Raw genomic sequence first — 20368 nt, forward strand, 5'->3', positions numbered from 1 at the left:
ATAGCTCTTTGATACACTCATTTCCTTTCTTCGGGTATGTACAGAGCAGAGGGATTGCTGGATCCTATGGTAGCTCTATTATTAGTTTTTCTGAGGAAACTCCAAACCATTCTCCACAGTGGTTGTTCCAATTTACATTCCAACCAAAGGAGTACAAGAGATCCCTTTTCTAGCCATTCTCATCAGCATTCATTATTGCCTGTCTTCTGGATAAAAGTCATCACAACTGGAGTGAGATGGTATCTCATTGTAGTTTTGACTTTTATTTCTCTGATGATCAATGATGTTAATTAAGCATCTTTTCATATTCCTGTTTGTCATTTGTGTTTCTTCTTCAGAAAATGTCTATTCAGATCCTTTGCATATTTTAAAATCAGATTATTACATTTATTCCTATTGAGTTGTTTGAACTCTTTGTATGTTCTGGTCATTAAGCCCTTGTCAGATGGGTAGTTTGCAAATATTTTCTTCCCTTCTGTGGGTTATCTCTTCACTTTGTTGGTTGTTTCTTTTATTGTGCAGAAGCTTTTCAACTTGATGTGATCCCATTTGTCCATTTTTGCTTTTGTTGCCTGTGGTTGTGGGGTATTACTCAAGAAATCTTTGCCCATACCAATGTACCAGATAGTTCACCAAATGTTTTCTTTTAGTAGTTTTAGAGTTTGAGACCTTAGAATTAAGCCTTTGATCCATTTTGATTTGATTTTTCCATAGTGATAGGTGGGGATCTAGTTTCATTCTTCTGCATATGAATATTTTGTTTTCCCAGTGCCATTTATTGAAGAGGCTGTCCTTTCCCCAATGTATGCTTTTGGCATCTTTGTCAAAAATGAATTCACTGTAGATATATGGACTTATTTCTGGGTTTTATCTTCTGTTCCATTGGTCTATATGTCTATTTTTATGCCAGTACCTTGCTGGTTTGGTTACTACAGTTCTGAAGTATAATTTGAAGTCAGGTAATGTGAGTCTTTTATTTTTGTTCTTTTTGCTTAGGATAGCTTTGGCTATTCTGGGTCTTTTGTGGTTCCATATAAATTTTAGAATTATTTTTTCTATTTCTGTAAAAAAATATCATTGGTATCTTGATAGAGATTACATTGAATCTATAGAGTGCTCTGGGTAGTATGGACATTTTGATAGTATTGATTCTTCTATTCCATGAACATAGACAATCTTTCCATTTTAGTGTGTCCTCTTCAATGTTTTGCATCAATGTTTTATAGTTTACATTGTGGAGATGTTTCACTTCTTTGCTTAAGTTTATTCCTAGGTTTTTGTTGTTGTTTTGTTTTGTTTTGTTTTTGAGATGCAGTCACGCTCTGTCGCCCAGGCTGGAGTGCAGTGGTGCCATCTCGGCTCACTGCAAGCTCCGCCTCTGGGGTTCAGGCCATTCTCCTGCCTCAGCCTCCCGAGTAGCTGGGACTACAGGTGCCCGCCACCACATCTGGCTACTTTTTTGTATTTTTAATACAGATGGGGAATCACCATGTTAGCCAGGATGGTCTCCATCTCCTGACCTCGTGATCTGCCTGCCTGGGCCTCCCAAAGTGCTGGGATTATAGGCATCAGCCACCGCACCCGGCCATTCCTAGTTTTCTTTTTATCTTATTTGTAGCTATTGTTAAAGGGATTACTTTCTTGATTTCTTTTTCAGATTATTCACTGCTGTCAAATAGAAATACTACTGATTTTTTATGTTGGTTTTGTATCCTGCAACTTTACTAAATTTGCTTATCAATTCTAATAGTTTTTATGGAGTCTTTAGGTTTTTCCCAAAATAAGATCATGTTATCTGCAAACAAGGATAACTTCTTCCTTTTCAATCCAGATGCCCTTTATTTCATTTGTCAAATTTCTCTAGCTAGTGCTTCCAATACAATGCTGAATAACAGTGGTGAAAGTGGGCATCCTTGTTTTGTTCCAGATCTTAGAGGAAAGCCTTTTGGTTGTTCCTCATTCGGGAGAAGACTAGCTTGGGTCAGTTGTATATGGCTTTTATTGTGTTGAGGTATGTTCCTCCTATATCCAGCTTTTTGAGAATTTATATCATGAAGAGATATTGAATTTGATCAAATGACTTTTCAGTAACAATTAAAATGATCAGATGGTTTTTGTTCTTTATTCTGCTGATATGATGTATCACATAGGTTGATTTGTGTATCAACATCCTTGTATCCCTGGGATAAATCCCACTTGGTTATGATAAATGATTTTTATTAATATGTTGTTGAATTCAATTTGCTAGTATTTTGTTGAGGATTTTTGCCTCAATGTTCATCAGGGATATTGGCCTATACATTTTTTTTTGTTGTTGATGTATCTTTGTCTTGTATTGATTTTAGCATAACACTGTCCTTGTAGATTTAGTTTGGAAGTATTCCCTCCTCCTCTACTTTTTGAAATAGCTTGAATCAGATTGGTATTAGTTTTCCTTTAAATGATTGCTAAAATTCAGCAGTGAAGCCATTGGGTCTTGGGCATTTCTTTGCTGGGAGACTTTTTATTACAGCTTTGATCTTATTACTTGTTGCTGATCTGTTCAGATTTTGGATTTCCTCATGATTCAATCTTGGTAGGCTTTATGTGTCTAGGAATTTATCCATTTCTTCTAGACTTTCCAATTTATTGGCATATAGTTGCTCATAGTAGCCTCTAATTATCCTTTTAATTTCTGCAGTATTAGTTTTAATGTCTCCTTTCTCATCTTTGATTTTATTTATTTGACTCTTTTCTCTTTTTACTTAGTCTAGCTAATGGTTTGTTGATTTTGTTTATCTTTTCAAAAAGCAACTTTTAATTTCATTGAACTTTTGTATTTTTTGTTTCAATTTTATTTATATCTGAGCTTTATTATTTCTTTTTTCTAGCAATTTTGGGTTTGATTTTTCTCTTATTTTTCTAGTTATTAAAGATGTATCATTAGGCTGTTTGAAGTTTTTCTACTTCTTTGATGTAGACACTTATAACCATATATTTCCTTCTCAGTACTGCTTCTGGTATGCTTTTTGATATGTTGTGTTTCCATTGTGATTTATTTCAAAAAAGTTTTTAATTTCCTTCTTTATTTCTTCATTGACCCATTGGTCATTCAGGAGCATATTTTTGAATTTCCATGTGTTTGTATAGTTTCCAAAACTCCTCTTGTTATTGATATCTAGTTTTATTCTATTATGGTCAGAGAAGGTGCTTAATATTATTTCCATTTTTAAAAAATCTTTTAAGACTTGTTTTGTGTCCTAACACACGGTCCATTCTTAAGAATGATCCATGTGCTAAGTAAACAAATGTGTATTCTGCAGCTGGAAAAATTGTTCTGTAAGAATCTGTTAATATTATGTCCATTTGTTCCATACTGCAGACTAAGTCCAATGTTCCTTACTTTATTTTCTGTCCACATGCTCATCTAATGCTGAAAATGGGCTGTTGAAGTCTCCAGCTATTATTGTATTGGGGTCTATCTCTCTTTTTAGCTCTAATAATAATTGCTTTAAATATCTAATCACTCCAGTATTGGGTGCATATATATTTACAATTGTTATATCTTCTTGCTGAATTGACCTCTTTATCATTACTTAATGAGCTTTTTTGACTCTCTTCATAGATTTTTTTCTTGAAATCTATTTTATTATATATAAGTGTAGCTAGTCCTGCTCTTGTTTTGTTTTCATTGGCATAGAATATCTTTTTCCATCCCTTTATTTTCATTCTATATGTATCTTTGTAGTTAAAGTATCTTTTTTGTAGGCAACAGATCATTGGGTCTTGCTTTTTAATCCAGTTAGTGACTCTCTGTCTTTTGAATGGAGAGTTTAGTACATTTGCATTCAATGTTACTCTTGATAAGTAAGGATTTACTCTTGCTGTTTTGTTGTTTTCTGATTGTTTTGTGGTCTTTTATTCCTTTATTCCTTCCTTCCTATCTTTCTTTAGTGAAGGTGCATTTCTCTGGTGGTATGTTTTAATGTCTTGCTTTTTATTTTTTGTGTAACTGTTTTAGGTTTTTTTATTTGACATTATCATGAGGCTTGCAAGGAATACCTTATAACCTGTTACTTTAAACTGATGATAACTTACCACTGATTATATAAACAAACAAACAAGCAAAAAAAAAAAAACTTAATAAAAACTCTACATTTTAACTTTATCCCTCCTTTTTAACTTTTTGTTGTTTCTATTTAGATCTTATCATAATGTCTATGTCTTGAAAAGTTGTACATCTTATTTTTGATAGGTTCATCTTTTGGTCTTTCTACTCAACGTATGTGTAGTTTGCACTCCACAATTACAGTGTGATGATATTGATGATATTTTGTCTTACTGTGTCCTTGTCCTTTTTATTTTTATTTTTTTTTTTTTTTTGAGATAGGGTCTCACTCTCCCAGGCTGGAGTGCAGTGGCTCAATTTTGGCTCACTACAACCTCCGCCTCCCAGGCACAAGCAATCCTCCCACCTCAGCATCCCAAGTAGCATGGACCACCACACCTGGCTAATTTTTGTGTTTTTTTTAAGAGATGGGTTTTGTATTTTTAGTAAGATGGATTTTGTGTTTTATGTAGAGATGTTTTTTGTAGAAATGGGTTTCCTCATGTCTCCCAGGCTTGTCTCAAACTCCTGAGCTCAAGTGATCCTCCTTTCTTGGCCTCCCACAATGCTGAGATTACACCATGCCTGGCCTGTACTTACTATTAACAGTGAGTTTTGTACCTTCAGATGATTTCTTACTGCTCATTAACATCCTTTTTATTGAGATTGAAGAACTCCTTTTAGCATTCCTTTTAAGACAGGTCCAGTGTTGAAATCCCTCAGCTTTTGTTGGTCTAGGAAAGTATTTCTCCTTCATGTTTGAAGGATATTTTCACTGGATGGACTATTCTAGGATAAAAGTTTTTTCTTCTTCACTGTGAATATGTCATGCCACTGTCTCCTAGCCTGTGAAGTTTCCAATGAGAAACTTCTCTGCCAGGCATACTGAAGCTCCTTTTTATGTTATTTTTTTCCCTTGCTGTTTTTAAGATCCATTCTTTATCCTAGACCTTTAGGAGTTTGATTATTAAATGTTTTGAGGTAGTCGTATTTTGATTAAGGTGTTCTATAGCCTTCTTGTACTTGATTATTAGTATCTTTTTCTAGATTTCAGAGGTTCTCTGTTCTTATACCTTTGAATAAACTTCCTATCTCTATCTCTCTTTCTATCTTCTCTTTAAGGCCAATAACTCTTAAATTTGCCCTTTTGAGGCAATCTTCTAGATCTTGTAGGCACACTTCATTCTTTTTTATTCTTTTTTCTTTTGTCTCTTCTGACTATGTATTTTAAATAACCTATCTTCAAGCTCACTAATACTTTCTTTGGCTTGATTAATTCTGCTGTTAAAAGTCTGATGTACTCTTCAGTATGTCGTACTCTTCAGTATGTCGATTGCATTTTCAGTTCTAGAATTTCTGCTTGATTCTTTTTAATTATTTTAATTAATTTGTTTAATTTATCTGATAGGATTCCAAATTCCTTCTCTGTGTCATCCTGAATTTTATTGTGCTTCCTCAAAACAGCTATTTTGTTGTTTTTTTCTATTTTCTTTTTTTGAGACAGGGGCTCACTCAGTCCTCCAGGCTGAAGTGCAATGGTGTGATCATGGCTCAGTGCAGCCTCTACCTCCCAGGCTCAAGCAATCCTCCTGCCTGATCCTCCGAAGTAACTGAGATCACAGACATATGATATCACCATACCCAGCTAATTAATAAAATTTTTTTTGTAGAGATGGGGTCCCACTATGTTGCCCAGATCGGTTTGAAACTCCTGGGCTCAAGTAGTCCTCGTCTCACCCTCACAAAGTGCTGGAATTACAGACATGAGCCACTGCACACAAACAAACAGCTATTTTGGATCATCTGTCTGAGAGTTCACATACCTCCGTCTCTCTGGACTGGGCACTGGTGTCTCATGTAGTTTGGTTAGGTCATGTTTTTCTGGGTGGTCTTGATGCTTGTGGTTGTTCATTGGTATCTGGGCATTGAATATTTAGGTATTTATTGAAGTCTTTACAGTCTGTGCTTGTTCGTACCCATCCTTCTTGGAAAGCTTTCCGATAATTCAAAGGGACTTGAGTGTTATGATCTAAGTCTTTGGTCACTGTAGCCATGTCTCCATTTAGAGGACATCCCAAGGCCAGTAGCACTGTGGCTCTTGCAGTCTCATAGATGTACCACCTTGGTGCTCTTGGGTAAGATCTGGAGGAATTCCTTGAATTACCAGGGAGAGACTCTTGTTCTCTTCCTTACTTTACCCCAAACAAATGGAGTCTCTCTCTCTTCCCTTACTTTCCCCCAGACAAACTGGGTCTCTCTCTCTTTCTCTGTGCTGACCTGCCTAGAGCTGGAGGAGGGGTGACACAAGCACCCCTGTGGCCACCACCACTGATACAGAACTGGGTCAGACTTGAAGCCAACACAGCACTCGGTCTCACTCAAGGCCCACAGTGACCACTGCCTGGCTACCGCCTATGTTCACTCAAGGCCCAAGGACTCTACAATCAGCAGGTGGCAAATTCAGCCAGGTTTGTGTCCTTCCCTTCAGGGCAATGAGTTCCCTGGGGCCCTGGGCAGGTCCTGAAATGCTGTCTGGGAGCCAGGGCCTGGAGTCAGGAATCTTAGGAATCTACCTGGTACTGTATTCTACTGCAGCTGAGCTGGCACAGAAGCCACAAGACAAAGCCCTTACCACTCTTCTCCCCTTTCCTCATGCAGAGGAGTCTCCCAGTGGCCACCACTGCCCCAGGCTGGTGGTAAGTAATTCCTGGTTACCTCCTATGTTGACTCAAGGCCCAAGGACTCTGAAGTCAGCTTGTGGTAAATGCTGCCAGGCCTGGGTCTTTCCCTTCAGGGCAGTTGACTCCCCTCTGGCCCAGGACTTATCCAGAAATGCCATCCAGAATCCAAGGCCTGGAATCAAGGACCCCAGGTGCCTGCTTGGTGCTCTATCCCACTGTGGCTGAGCTGGTAACCAAGCTGCAAGACATAGTCCCCTTTACTCATTCCTCTCCTTTTCTTAAACAGAAAAAAAGTCTGCCTGTGGCCAATACAGCTGTAAATGTGCTAGGTCACACCTGAAGCCAGCATAGCTGTGAGCCGAACCCAAGGCCTGCAGCGAGTACTGCCTGGCTTCCACTGTTGATTATTCAGGGCCCAGGTGCTCTTTAGTCAGCTGGTGATAAATCCTGCCCATTCTGAGTCCTTCCTGTCAAGGCAATGGGTTCCCTTCTGGCAAAAGGTGTGTCTACAAATGTCAACAGGGATAGGGCCTGGAATGAGGGACCTCAGGACTCTGCCTGGTCCCCTGTTCTACTGTGGTTCAGCTAGTACCCAAGTTGCAAGACGTAGTGCTATTTTCTCTCCCCTCTCCTCTCTTCAAGTGGAGTCTCTCCTGGAGCTGTGAGCTGCATTACCAGGGTCTGGGGGAGGGGTGGCTCAAGCACTCCCTCGGCCTCCCCAGCTGGTGTCTCACTAGATTGTATGCATCCCAAGTCCACTGCTCTGAACCCAGCACAACACCAGGACTTGCCCAGGAATTGCAGTCCTTGTGGCCTAGGCTACCTTTCAAGTTTATTTAGGACCCCATAGCACACAAAGTGGTGGGGTTTGCAGGAACTCAGGTTCTGACCACTGGAATGGATGATTTGCCTCTGGCTGGGGCTGGTCTAAATGCTCCCTTTCGTGGGTACTGGCTGATTTCTGCCCCCTTTTGCTTTCTGCTATAACAGGGTAGCACTGAGTTCCAGTGCAAAGTCCCACAATCAATGCATTCTCCCTCCCCAATGTGCACAGATTCTCTCTCCAAGCCACATGGCTGCTACCAGGCAATGTGGTAGGAGTGGCATTGGCAATTCAAGACTGCCTTTTCAAGACACAACAAAAAAAGAAAATTTCAGGCCAATATCCCTGATGAACATTAATGTGAAAATTCTCAATAAAATACTGGCAAACTGAATCCAGCGGCACATCAAAAAGCTTATCCATTACGATCAAGTCGGCTTCATACCTGGGATGCAAGACTGGTTCAATATATGCAAATAATAAACGTAATCCATCACATAAACAGAACCAATGACAAAAACCACATGATTATCTCAATAGATACAGAAAACACCTTCGACAAAATTCAACAGGCCTTCACGCTAAAAACTCAAAAAAAACTAGGTATTGATGGAACGTATCTCAAAATAATAAGAGCTGTTTATGACAAACCCAAAGCCAATATCATATTGAATGGGCAAAAACTGGAAGCATTCCTTTTGAAAACCGGCACAAGACAAGGATGCCCTCTCTCACCAATCCTATTCAACATAGTGTTGGAAGTTCTGGCCAGGGCAATCAGTGAAGAGAAAGAAATAAAGGGTATTCAAATAGGAAAAGAGGAAGTCAAATTGCCTCTGTTTGCAGATGACATGAATGTATATTTAGAAAACCCCATCATCTCAGCGCAAAATCTCCTTAAGCTGATAAGCAACTTCAGCAAAGTGTCAGGATATAAAATCAATGTGCAAAAATCACAAGCATTCCTATACACTAATAACAGACAAACAGAGCCAAATCATGAGTGAACTCTCATTCACAATTGCTACAAAGAGATAAAATAGCTAAGAATACAACTTACAAGGGATGTGAAGGACCTCTTCAAGGAGAACTACAAACCACTGCTCAATGAAATAAAAGAGGAAACAAACAAATGGAAGAACATTCCATGCTCATGGATAGGAAGAATCAATATCGTGAAAATGGCCATACTGCCCAAGGTAATTTATAGATTCAATGCTATCCCCATCAAGCTACCATTGACTTTCTTCAAAGAATTAGAAAAAAAAAAACTACTTTAAATTTCATATAGAACCAAAAAAGAGCCCATATAGCCAAGATAATCCTAAGCAAAAAGAACAAAGCTGGAGGCATCACACTACCTGACTTCAAATTATACTACAAGGCTACAATAATCAAAACAGCAAGGTACTGGTACCAAAACAGATACACAGACCAATGGAAGAGAACAGAGGCCTCAGAAATAACACCACACATCTACAACCATCTGATCTTTGACAAACCTGACAAAAACAAGCATGGGGAAAGGATTCCCTATTTAATAAATGGTGCTGGGAAAACTGGCTAGCCATATGCAGAAAGCTGAAACTGGACTCCTTCCTTGTACCTTATACAAAAATTGACTCAAGATGGATTAAAGACTTAAATATAAAACCTAAAACCATAAAAACCCTAGAAAAAAACCTAGGCAATACCATTTAGGACATAGGCATGGGCAAAGACTTCATGACTAAAACACCAAAAGCAATGGCAATAAAAGCCAAAATTGACAAATGGCATCTAATTAAACTAAAGAGTTTCTGCAAAGCAAAAGAAACTATCATCAGAGTGAACAGGCAACATACAGAATGGGAGAAAAATTTTGCAATCTATCCATCTGACAAAGGGCTAATATCCAGAATCTACAAAGAACTTAAACAAATTTACAAGAAAAAAACAACCCCATCAAAAAGTGGGTGAAGGATATGAACAGACACTTCTCAAAAGAAGACATTTATGCATTCAACAAATATGTGAAAAAAAGCTTATCATCACTGGTCATTAGAGAAATGCCAATCAAAACCACAACGAGATACCATCTCAAGCCAGTTAGAATGGTGATCATTAAAAAGTCAGGAAGCAACAGATGCTGGAGAGGATGTGGACAAATAGGAAGGCTTTTACACTTGGTGGGAGTGTAAATTAGTTCAATCATTGTGGAAGACAGAATGGCAATTTGGCAATTCCTGAAGGATCTAGAACCAGAAATACCACTTGACCCAGCAATCCCATTACTGAGTATATACCCAAAGGATTATAAATCATTCTACCATAAAGACACATGCACATGTATGTTTATTGCAGCACTATTCGCAATAGCAAAGACTTGGAACCAACCCAAATGCCCATCCATGATAGACTGGATAAAGAAAATGTGGCACATATACACCATGGAATACTATGCAGCCATAAAAAAGGATGAGTTCACATCCGTTGCACGGACATGAATGAAGCTGTAAACCATCATTCTCAGCAAACTAACACAAGAACAGAAAACCAAACACCGCATATTCTCACTCATACATGGGAGATGAACAATGAGAACACATGGACACAGGGAGGGGAACATCAAACACTGGGGCCTGTCGGGGGTTGGGGTGCTAGGGGAGGGATAGCATTAGGAGAAATACCCAATGTAGATGACCGGTTAATGGGTGCAGCAAACCACCATGGCACGTGTATACCTATGTAACAAACCTGCACGTTCTGCACATGTACCCCAGAACTTAAAGTAAAATAATAATAATAATTTAAAAAAATACTGCCTTTTCTACCCTTTTCAGGGCCTCTTCCTTAGTAGGATGTGAAAACCAGGTACTGTAATTGCTCACCTGATTTTTGGTTCCTATGAGGGTGGTTTTCTGTGTGGATAGTTGTTCAACTTGGAGCTCCTGCAGGGGGAACAAACAGTGGAAGCTTCTATTTGGCCATCTTGCTCCACCTCCCACTGAAAAGTATTTTTATGCTAAGCAATTTGAAAATATTTAGATGAATAATTTTTAAATAGACGAAAATCTCTATTCTCAAATCCAAAGTCTTCTGAGTCCATTCTGTTTTTTGTCATGCTAAAAATATGAGGCTTACATATTTTTTACACAGGCCAAATTCTGCTCAGTTAAATACAGCAGATTGTTTAGATTGGTATCTTAAACACAAACTAGATAATCTGGTTCCGTTGCTTCCATGGCATCTGAACTGGTGTCATCCTCTTTTTCAGAACAAATATCTAAGGATGTTTCCAAGGCATCACAATATTATATTGGCCTAGTTAGAACAGAAGTGTCATCTCTAAATCTCACATGTGTGTGTGAATGCAAGCACGCTTACTGGTAGAGAACCAGGAAGTCCTTGGTCTGTAAATACCCCAAGAAAGAAAACCACTGCTAGCAATATTATAATGCATAAACTAAGCATGATATTTTTAAATATAATTCACACATCCAAGTGTGTGTTGCTGCCTTTACAGTATCCATTTGGGAAGTTGTGCATTTATTCTAATGAGATTGGCATTGTTCAAAACATGATCTGGAGTTTCTTTTCAACAATGATCTTAATTGTCTGTGGCACATATTTTTGACTGTCCATATGGTAAAGTATCTTTATCTTTTGTGTGTAAACTTGATTTCAAAATAACCAAAAGTAAGTCAGAAGTAAATTTTAAGAACAAGAAAGACAATTAAATTGGGAAATCCCATAAACAGGTAAGGTGGGTACTGAAGAAGATTTATCTGGATGTATTTACCTTTTGTGAGTTATTAATTTTGCTATACCTCATACAGTCAAGTCTTCTTTGAGACAGTTTTGTTGTCTTTACCTTCAGAAGTTATATTAGGTTGGTGCAAAAGTAATTGTGGTTTTTGCCATTAAAGGTAATGTTATTAATAATATCCTGAATTTTACTCTTGACAAAAAGCATAGGTTTTATATTATCTGTGTATATGAGAATGCATGAATGTGTGTATTTTCATAACAAAATGGAAGCAAAAATTCTATAGAATTCAATCTTTTATATTTAGCAAAAACAAATATTCCATATATTGTTTAATTCAGCATTGAATAATTAAGCAAAATACTTGCAATTAACTTGCACATAAACTTCTTAAAAGATATCACATCAAAATATGAGATTTCTTTAAGCTATGTCTTCAATATTTTATGCAAAGATCTGTTCTGAAAGATGCTTTGGCAAGAATTTTAATAATCTATAAATTTTTTTCTTTAATCTTTATAATAATCTTTATATAATAACCATATTATTTTTGTTAAATATTTTTCTCCTTTTCAAAATATTGTTTTATAAGGTCTCATGCTCTTTAATTACAATTAATATTTATAAATTTTTTCTATGATTATCTGTATGAGAAATCTTTGATAGCAAACACAGTAAAATAATGTTTTGCCTTAAGTTTTAGAAACTGAAGTTGTTATAAAACCATTCTATTAGGCTTTAAATTATATCACGCCAGCCAGACTTATTTATGCAAATGTTTTCTCCCTACCACTGTGCTCATTGAGAAGGACTGCTGACCCAGGTGTTTTGTAGCTTTTAAAATAATTGTTCAATATGATATTAGGTTGTAGAATGTGGTCACAAATTTCTCAAGTCTAGAGAAGTCCATTCCAGAAGTCTAGCAGGTCTATTCCACTGACTCTCAACTTTATTATGCTTATGCTTGACTCTTATGTCTTTCCTATTTAACTTATTTTATAAAATGTAGAACATATGTTTTGAAAGTCAAACCATACCAAAGTCAAACCTGGTGGGAGTGCTACAACTGTAAAAAGGTGGAAACACTCAGTAAGCAGTCAAAGTTTGGCATGGAAATAGACACGGCTGCAATAAGGTAGTGGACTTACGGGCTAAGTTTCCTTGCTTTCATACTTGCATGTAGCGTAGCTAGTTTCCCAAAACACATACAAGGAAGTCATTTCTCTGTGAAGTGGCCTTTAGAGGAGGGTTTTTCTACTTCAGCGTTATTATTTGAGACTGGATAATTCTTTGCTGTGTGTGTGGATGGGGATGGGAGGGTTGCTGTGCTGGGCGTTATGAGATGTTTGGCAGCATTGCATCCCTGGTCTTTGTCCACTAGATGCTGTTGACATCCCTCTTCCCAATTGTGGCCACCAAAAGTGTTTCTAGACATACCCAAATGTCCACTGGGGGAACAAAACCCTCGTTCCTCACCATTTTCCCTCCTCTGTGGTTGAGAACTCACCATTTTCCCTCCTCTGTGGTTGAGAATGACTTCTCTAGAGTACCATTTCAAGATTTAGCTTAAGTTTCTGACAGTGGTGTTACAGAAGGCCATTTTCATCATTGTCATTTATTATTTCATGTTAGTTTAGTGGTTTACTACAAGTAGCCTAGGGTCAAGGAAATATATCCAGTTCATTTAATAGTATTCTTAATCAACTATGTTCCTAAGTTCTTATGTTTCTTTTAATCTATGAACCTATGTTCCTACTGTTGCCTGAAAGATTCACAAGAGGAAAAATGTACTGAGTATAGACAATAAAAAATTTAATGTGGCCAAATATAGCATATATTTAACATTGTAAAGCATATCTCAAATATTTGCAGCATTTCATGGCAACAAAAGCTGCTATAGAATAAGTGGGTCAGAATTACCATCAGGGAAGTAGTACCCAAAATATCTTCCAACTATTATAGGCCAGGCCAAAGCAAAAAACAGCTCAATTAGATTTGGGAGGCATTCCTTCCAGGCTGCTAAAGTATCACCAGTCAAACAGCATTCACAAGAAACACAGGTCTGAGATAACCAAGTTAGTGCTCTAATAAGACTTCAAATGCTCTGAGAACAAGCTTCACTGTATTTTTGCTCGCAGAAGTTTCACATCTATTCTTGCTCAGGCCTAGGATTTTAGTCGGCTAGCAGCAAAAGAAGATGAACTTGAAATTTCACTTCGAGAAGTATTAGGCTTTATGGAATATAAAAGTAATTCAGAAGCATAGAAAACCATGAATAATAAACAAACTCTGATAGAAAATAAATAAAGGAACTCAAGGAATTGCCTTCCAATATCCTTGGCAACCAGAGAAGCAATCAATGAGTTTTAAAACTCCCATATACATATTTGGTGCTCACAAATACCTGAATAATAAAGAAGATTATCATGCAGAGTGACAAAGTACAGATAAACACACTCCAGCTTTGCAAGTACAAAACCAGTTAAAACCAGTTATTCTACTCCTGACGTTTAACAAGTAGAGCTTTACACATATACTAAAAGCCACAGTGAACTGGGTGAAAGTTTGTTGGGCCTGGGGAGTGGGAAACTGGCTTAGTAACACCAGAGTCATCTCAGTGTGTGACCCCTGGCAAACCATGCTCCTGAGAAGACAGCAGAAGGAAAAGGTTGCTTTACCAAAGGTTAGAAATACAGGAATATAGAGTGCGTGAATGCAAGCTATGTGACTTATGTAGGCTTTTACATACCAAAGCTGCTTCCAAAGTCAGTAGGAGAGGCTGGTCCCATCAGCTGGATAAGCACAGCAAAAATTAAGATGGTTTGATATCCACATCTCCAGTTGCTTAAGTTGTTTACTCTGTTCCCTCTGAATCACATCACATCTTATTTTCAACTGAAACATGGAAACCTTTCTGGCCTAATACTTCTTTTCCAGATAATATTTATTTTCATGTGGCATTAATATTTTTTTACTAATTATTCTTGGGTGCAGCATATTTTGTAACCACCTAAGCACACACTGATCCAAAGCTGAACATTATAAATAGTTATAATCACATACATCAAAAAGTTCAAAGTGAGAGTGGGCTAAAAAATAAGTAGGAGTCAGAAAGAGAGAGTAGGAGATCGGGTAAAATGATAAAATAATGAGAAAAAGAAATAATTTCTATGTATCAGGTAGGAGAGAGAAGCTATTTCCTAGGGCTTTGGGGGAAATGAATTTCCCACACCAAAGGTGGAGTAGCTTGAAAAACCGATACAGATTGCTCTTCACTCCTTCACTGAGGTTCTGAAACTGTAGGCATTGAATGCTGCGTTAAAGATACATGTGCATCTTATTCCTCATAAGTAAATTACATTGTTTTATTACTATACCGTGTGGCCCAAAAGGCAAGCAATAATTTTTAGTGGCTGAGAAGAAACTAGTTTCACAAACAAGGGGCACTTTGAAAAAACAAATGTACTCAAAAAGACAATGTTGCTCTGGGCTTTACTTAGAATTAAATTCCAAAACTCGCTCAAAACTGCAGAACCAGTACTCAAATTTGGTACCCCTTCTGCTCATCCTTCCCAAAGTCACCCTTCACACACAAATCTTTCCACCCTCCTCTCCAGGCATTTTAAATAGCTGCAGGATTAGAAATTGCAAAACAGATGCCTCCGGCCAAAAGCACCAAGTTTTGCTGATAAATTTTCCTGAAATCACACAAATGGAAAAAACGGAAGTCAGAAGTGGACATTTTATATTCAGCAGCTAAAGTCTGAAATCTCAGGTTATAAGTAAATTATTTTGTGATTAAATCCTAATCTCATCAATTTAAAGAACCAAAAACCCAGCTCAATAATCCACCACAATCTTACCTTGAAAATGTGGTTCTCTTATTTGAATGTCTTCTTCCAGTACTAATTCGATTTCTTTTCCTGAAAATTCTGCCACATGGTGCTACTTTCGGACATTTAATATATTTCATTTATAATTACTCTCACGTGTAAATGGTATCTTTAAATAATGTGTGCAGGAGTTCTTAATAAGTTTTCACAACTCTCCTTATAAAGCAAAGCTATTCATTTTTAGAGAGTTTGAACGTTTTGGTGTTAATTTGATAAATAACAGCTATTGGACAACTGAAGAGAATAACCACTCACAGGCAATCTTCTCTTTGTACTTGATTTTAAAATATTAATATTTCATTCATGGTGTCTTCTCATATTAAATTTCTCAGGGTTACTGGACCTCAGATACTAAAAGGACAAAGAAAAGGGACAGATGAGAACAGCTACGAAGCGATAGTGAAAACATATGGTGTCCATCTTGTAAGCATAAGGCTCCCTGGTATTGCTGCCACTCTCCCTGTGCTCGGGAAAGCTGGAAGAAGCCAGTAGGCAATCTGGTGTCTCGTCAGAAGAGTGCCAGAAACAGGTGTTGCTGACCTAACCCTTTCCTCCTACCACAGATTCTCTTGGTAGCTCCTACACTCGTTACCATAGCATTGCTTTCAAACACACTTATCAGATGAAAACCAAGTGTTCCAAAATAACAGTTTATATGGAGTCAAAATGCTGAAAATTTCTATGATTGGTTTTTTCTTTCTCTTTTTCTTTTTTCAGTTTTTAGAATCGGGTAATTTTAAAATTACAATAAAATGCACACATTTTAAGTGTTCCCTGCGTGAGTGTTGATGGTTGTATACACCGATGTAGCACCACCCAAAACAAGATACAAAACATTTCAATCACTCCAGAAGTTTTCCTCCTTCTCCTTTTCAGTCAAACCACACTGTACTGATTTCCATTGCCATAGACAATTTTGCCTGTCTTTGAACATAATATACTGTATATATTCTTTACATCTGGCTTTTTTTTGCCAATATATATTTTTAAGACTCATTCTTACTGTTGCATGTTATCACTAGCTCATTCCTTTTCATTACAGAGTAATATTTAACTGTATAAATATACCACAATTTGCTTACTCATTTTCTAGGAAATGGATATTTAAGTGTTTCCAGATGTTCTTGGAACAGTCTTATATAAGACTTTGTGTAGACGTATGTGATCATATCACCTGGATAAATACCTAGGAGTGGAATTCCTGAGACACAATATGTTTAACTTTTAAGAATGTGGCAAACCTTTCCCCACAATCGTTGTAATATTTTACTCTACTGACTTGATAGTATTTATCTTTCTCCATATCCTCATCAGTATTTGGTGCTGTCAGTCTTAGCCATTCCAGTGAGTGTGAAATGCTAACTCATTATGATTCTAAATTGCATCTCTCTGACGACTTATGATGTTGAATAGCTTTTCAGGTGTTCATTAGCCTCATCCTATGTAGGACAACTTATTCCCAAATTTTCTTTTGCTAAGTGTCTTTCCAGACTTTGGCCCATTTTTTACTGAGCTGTTTATCTTTTTACTGTTGACTCGTAAAAGTTATTTATATATTCTGGACATGACCTATTCATGAAAAATAAGTGATGAGAATTTTCAAAGTCTGTCGATTGCCTGTTCACTTTCTTTTAATGAGCAGAAATTAAATTTTATTGAAAATCAAATATTCTTTGACAGGTGAAATGTTTTTAATTCTATTACATTTTTGCATACCCTAGGGTTACAAAGATATTATTTATTTTCTTCAAAAAGCTTTTTGATTATAATGTTTATATTTAAGTTTATGATCTATTTCTACGTAATTTTTGTGTTTTGGGTGAGGTAAGATCAGAGATCATTTTTTGTTTTCTAATGGATAGCCAATCTTTCTTGCATCATTTGTTTTTTTTGTTTGATTGTTTATTTTGGTTTTTTTGAGACGGAAGCTCACTCTGTCGCCCAGGCTGGAGTGCAGTGGCGAGATCTCTGCTCACTGCAAAATCCCTGCCTCCCAGGTTCCAGCGATTCTCCTGCCTCAGCCTCCGAGGTAGCTGGGACTACAGGAGTCCGCCACAGCGTCTGGCTAACTTTTGTATTTTTAGTAGAGATGGGGTTTCACCATGTTGGCCAGGCTGGCCTTGAATTCCTGACCTCAGGTGATCTGCCTGCCTCAGGCTCCCAAAGTGCTTGGATTATAGGCATGAGCCACCATGCCCGGCCACATCATTTGTTTTAAGAAAATATTTTCTTTATTAATCTAATTTGCCACTCTGGTCAGATATCAATGTATGTTTGTATGTATGTATCATATACGTGTGTATATATCACATATATCTGTATGTGCCAATTTCTGGATTTTGTATTCTGCTTCATCAATCTATTATTTCGCCAACATCACATTCACTTGATTACAGTGACATTGTATTAAGTCCTGAAATCAAATAGTGTAAATCCATCAACTTTGTTCTTCTTTATCAATATTATTTTGGTTAGTCTAGATTCTTTGCACTTTCTAACTCACTTCAAAAGAGCCTGTTTCTAGGTATTTTGGGTTTTTGATGCTATTGTGGACAATATTTTAAATAGCATTTTATAGTTGTTCATTGTTAGTAATTAGAAATGCAATTGATATTTGAATATTAGCCCTGTGTCCAGAGACTGCTAAATTCACTTATTAGTTCTAGTAGTTATTTGTTTGTGTGTGGATTACATGAAGTTTTCTTTTTTTTTCTTTTTTTGAGACGGAGTCTGGCTCTGTTGCCCAGGCTGGAGTGCAGTGGTGCGATCTCAGCTCACTGCAAGCTCCGCCTCCCGGGTTCATGCCATTCTCCTGCCTCAGCCTCCCGAGTAGCTGGGACTACAGGTGCCTGCCACCACACCCGGCTAATTTTTTTTGTATTTTTAGTAGAGACGGGGTTTCACCGTGTTAACCAGGATGGTCTCGATCTCCTGACCTCATGATCTGCGCACCTCGGCCTCCCAAAGTGCTGGGATTACAGGCGTGAGCCACCGTGCAGGGCCCACATGGAGTTTTCTACACACAAGCACGTCATTTGTGAATAATGATAGTTTCACTTCTTTTTAATTTTAGTGTGTCATTTCTTTTTCTGGCCTCACTGCACTAACTAGAAGTCACAGTACAATGTTGAATACAAGCAATGACAGCTATTCAAATATTTATCCTTATCCATATATTTCCCTTTCTGGTGCTTTATTCCCTTTCCTGTAGATCCTGGCTTCCACATGGTATAGCTCCTTCTTAGTCCAAGAGCTTCTTTTAGTATTTGCTGTAGTATAAATCTGCCACAGACAAATTTAATCATTTTTCTTTTAGAAATTATTTTATCTTCATATTTGTAGGATGTCTTTATAGGAAATAGAATTGTGGGCTGACAATATTTTCTTTTAGCATTTTAAAGATATTGTTCTATTATTTTCTAGCCTTCACTGTTTCTGATACTGAGACAGCCATTATTCTTGTCATTGTTCCCTTACATATAGTTATCGCTTTTATTTGTCTATTATAAGATACTGCTTTTTATTTTGGGTTTACAGTAATTTGACCATGATGTACATAGGTGAAGATATTTTTTATATACTCCACTTAGGGTTGATTACACTTCTTTGCTGTCTTTCACTTATTTTGAAAATTCTCTTCTATTATCTCTTCAAATATTTCTTCTACCTCATTCTTTCTCTCCTCTCATGGGACTCCAACAACACATATGGTAGATCATTTGATTTGGGCCCACAGGTCTTGGAAATGCTCTTCCATTATTTTCATTGTTTTCAAACATCTCTCTCTGTGTTTCATTTTGGATATTTTCCACTGATCAGTCTTTAAGTTTACCAGTTTCTTTCTCACTCAGTTCAGTTGTCAATAAGCCCATTGAACAAATTCTTCTTTTCCCATGTTATGTATTTCATTTCTAGCATTTCCAACTAACTTTTAAAACATGTGCATTTCATTGATAAAGTTGCCAATCTACTTACATACATTATCTACCCTTTCCACATGCTGATCATAATTATTTTAAAATTCCTGTCTGCTAATTCCAACACCTGGAACATCTCTGCATTTGTTTCTATTGACTGTGTGCTCTCTTTAACATGGATTATATTTTCTTCTTTCATTACTTGTCAAACTTTTTATTTATATTATTTTATATTATTTATAAAATATAAAATAATTATTTTATATTATTTATAAATATAAAATATTTTATTTATTTTATATTATTTATTTTATGTATTTATTTATTTTATATTATTTATTTTATTTATGTATTTTATATTATTTATTTATTGTATAGTGCATAAAGGAATAGTAATGACCAAAGAAAAACAGTATTTTCCCACAGAAAAGTTATGTCCTTTCTTCTGTCTGGTTGTAAGTTTGTTGAACCGAATCAATCTAACCTAGAGTAAAGCTGTGTTTGGACATTTTCACAGGTTTAGTTACATTCAGTTTACTACTGGCTTTACATTATGTGAGAATGAGATCAGGAATTTCTCTTCAGCAGTGTGTTGGAATCCTAGCACCAGTGGTACTCTGGAGATTTATTTATTCTTTTCATCCAGCCTCCAGTTTTCTGAACCATGGGGCATCTCTTTATTTTTTATTTATAGTCTCGCTACTAGATTTTTGGTCACTGGGGAGTTTTCTTTGCCTTCATGCCAGATTTTCTGAATTTTAACCTTGGACCTATTAATGACCGATTGTCTAACTTGAATGAACTCACTGAACTTTTTCATCTCATTACTAAAATAGAATAAGAATCACTACTTCCATGTGTGTTAAGGAGTGACCTAACATTAAACAGCTAACATGCATATAGGAGAAGCATATGTGTTCTAGTTGAACTGCACGTGAAAGTCAAATTTGTTAAGAAAATAAAATACTCTTTCCAGCTCAATCTGTCTCTATCATTAACATTTTGAATTCAGTACTGTTGAACCAAATGCCAAGTCAGCAACTAATTATATGTTTCTTCTATAGGTCTATCTTTTTAAAAATAAGACAGTATTAAATCAGCCTGAGTTATTAGAAAGGATAGTGGGAGCACATGATCAAATTAAAAATTATATAGATTCCTGAAATAATTTTATTATTTGCAATTTTCTAGTGACCTCCAGAACTTCATGACATGTGAT

At 36.8% G+C, this 20368-nt stretch overlaps 1 long non-coding RNA gene across 1 annotated transcript in view; it reads right to left on the reverse strand.

The window, feature by feature from the left end:
• The window catches only part of LOC134809268 (uncharacterized), a 95814-nt gene extending 76427 nt beyond the window's left edge, over positions 1-19387 (reverse strand). The window contains exon 1 of the long non-coding RNA XR_010154593.1: positions 15203-19387. This is a non-coding gene — a long non-coding RNA (uncharacterized LOC134809268). The remainder of the gene's footprint in view (positions 1-15202) is intronic.
• Positions 19388-20368: the final 981 nt, after the last annotated feature.

The sequence above is a fragment of the Pan troglodytes genome, chromosome 22 (assembly GCF_028858775.2).
Source record: "Pan troglodytes isolate AG18354 chromosome 22, NHGRI_mPanTro3-v2.0_pri, whole genome shotgun sequence".
Classification (NCBI taxonomy): Eukaryota; Metazoa; Chordata; class Mammalia; order Primates; family Hominidae; genus Pan; species Pan troglodytes.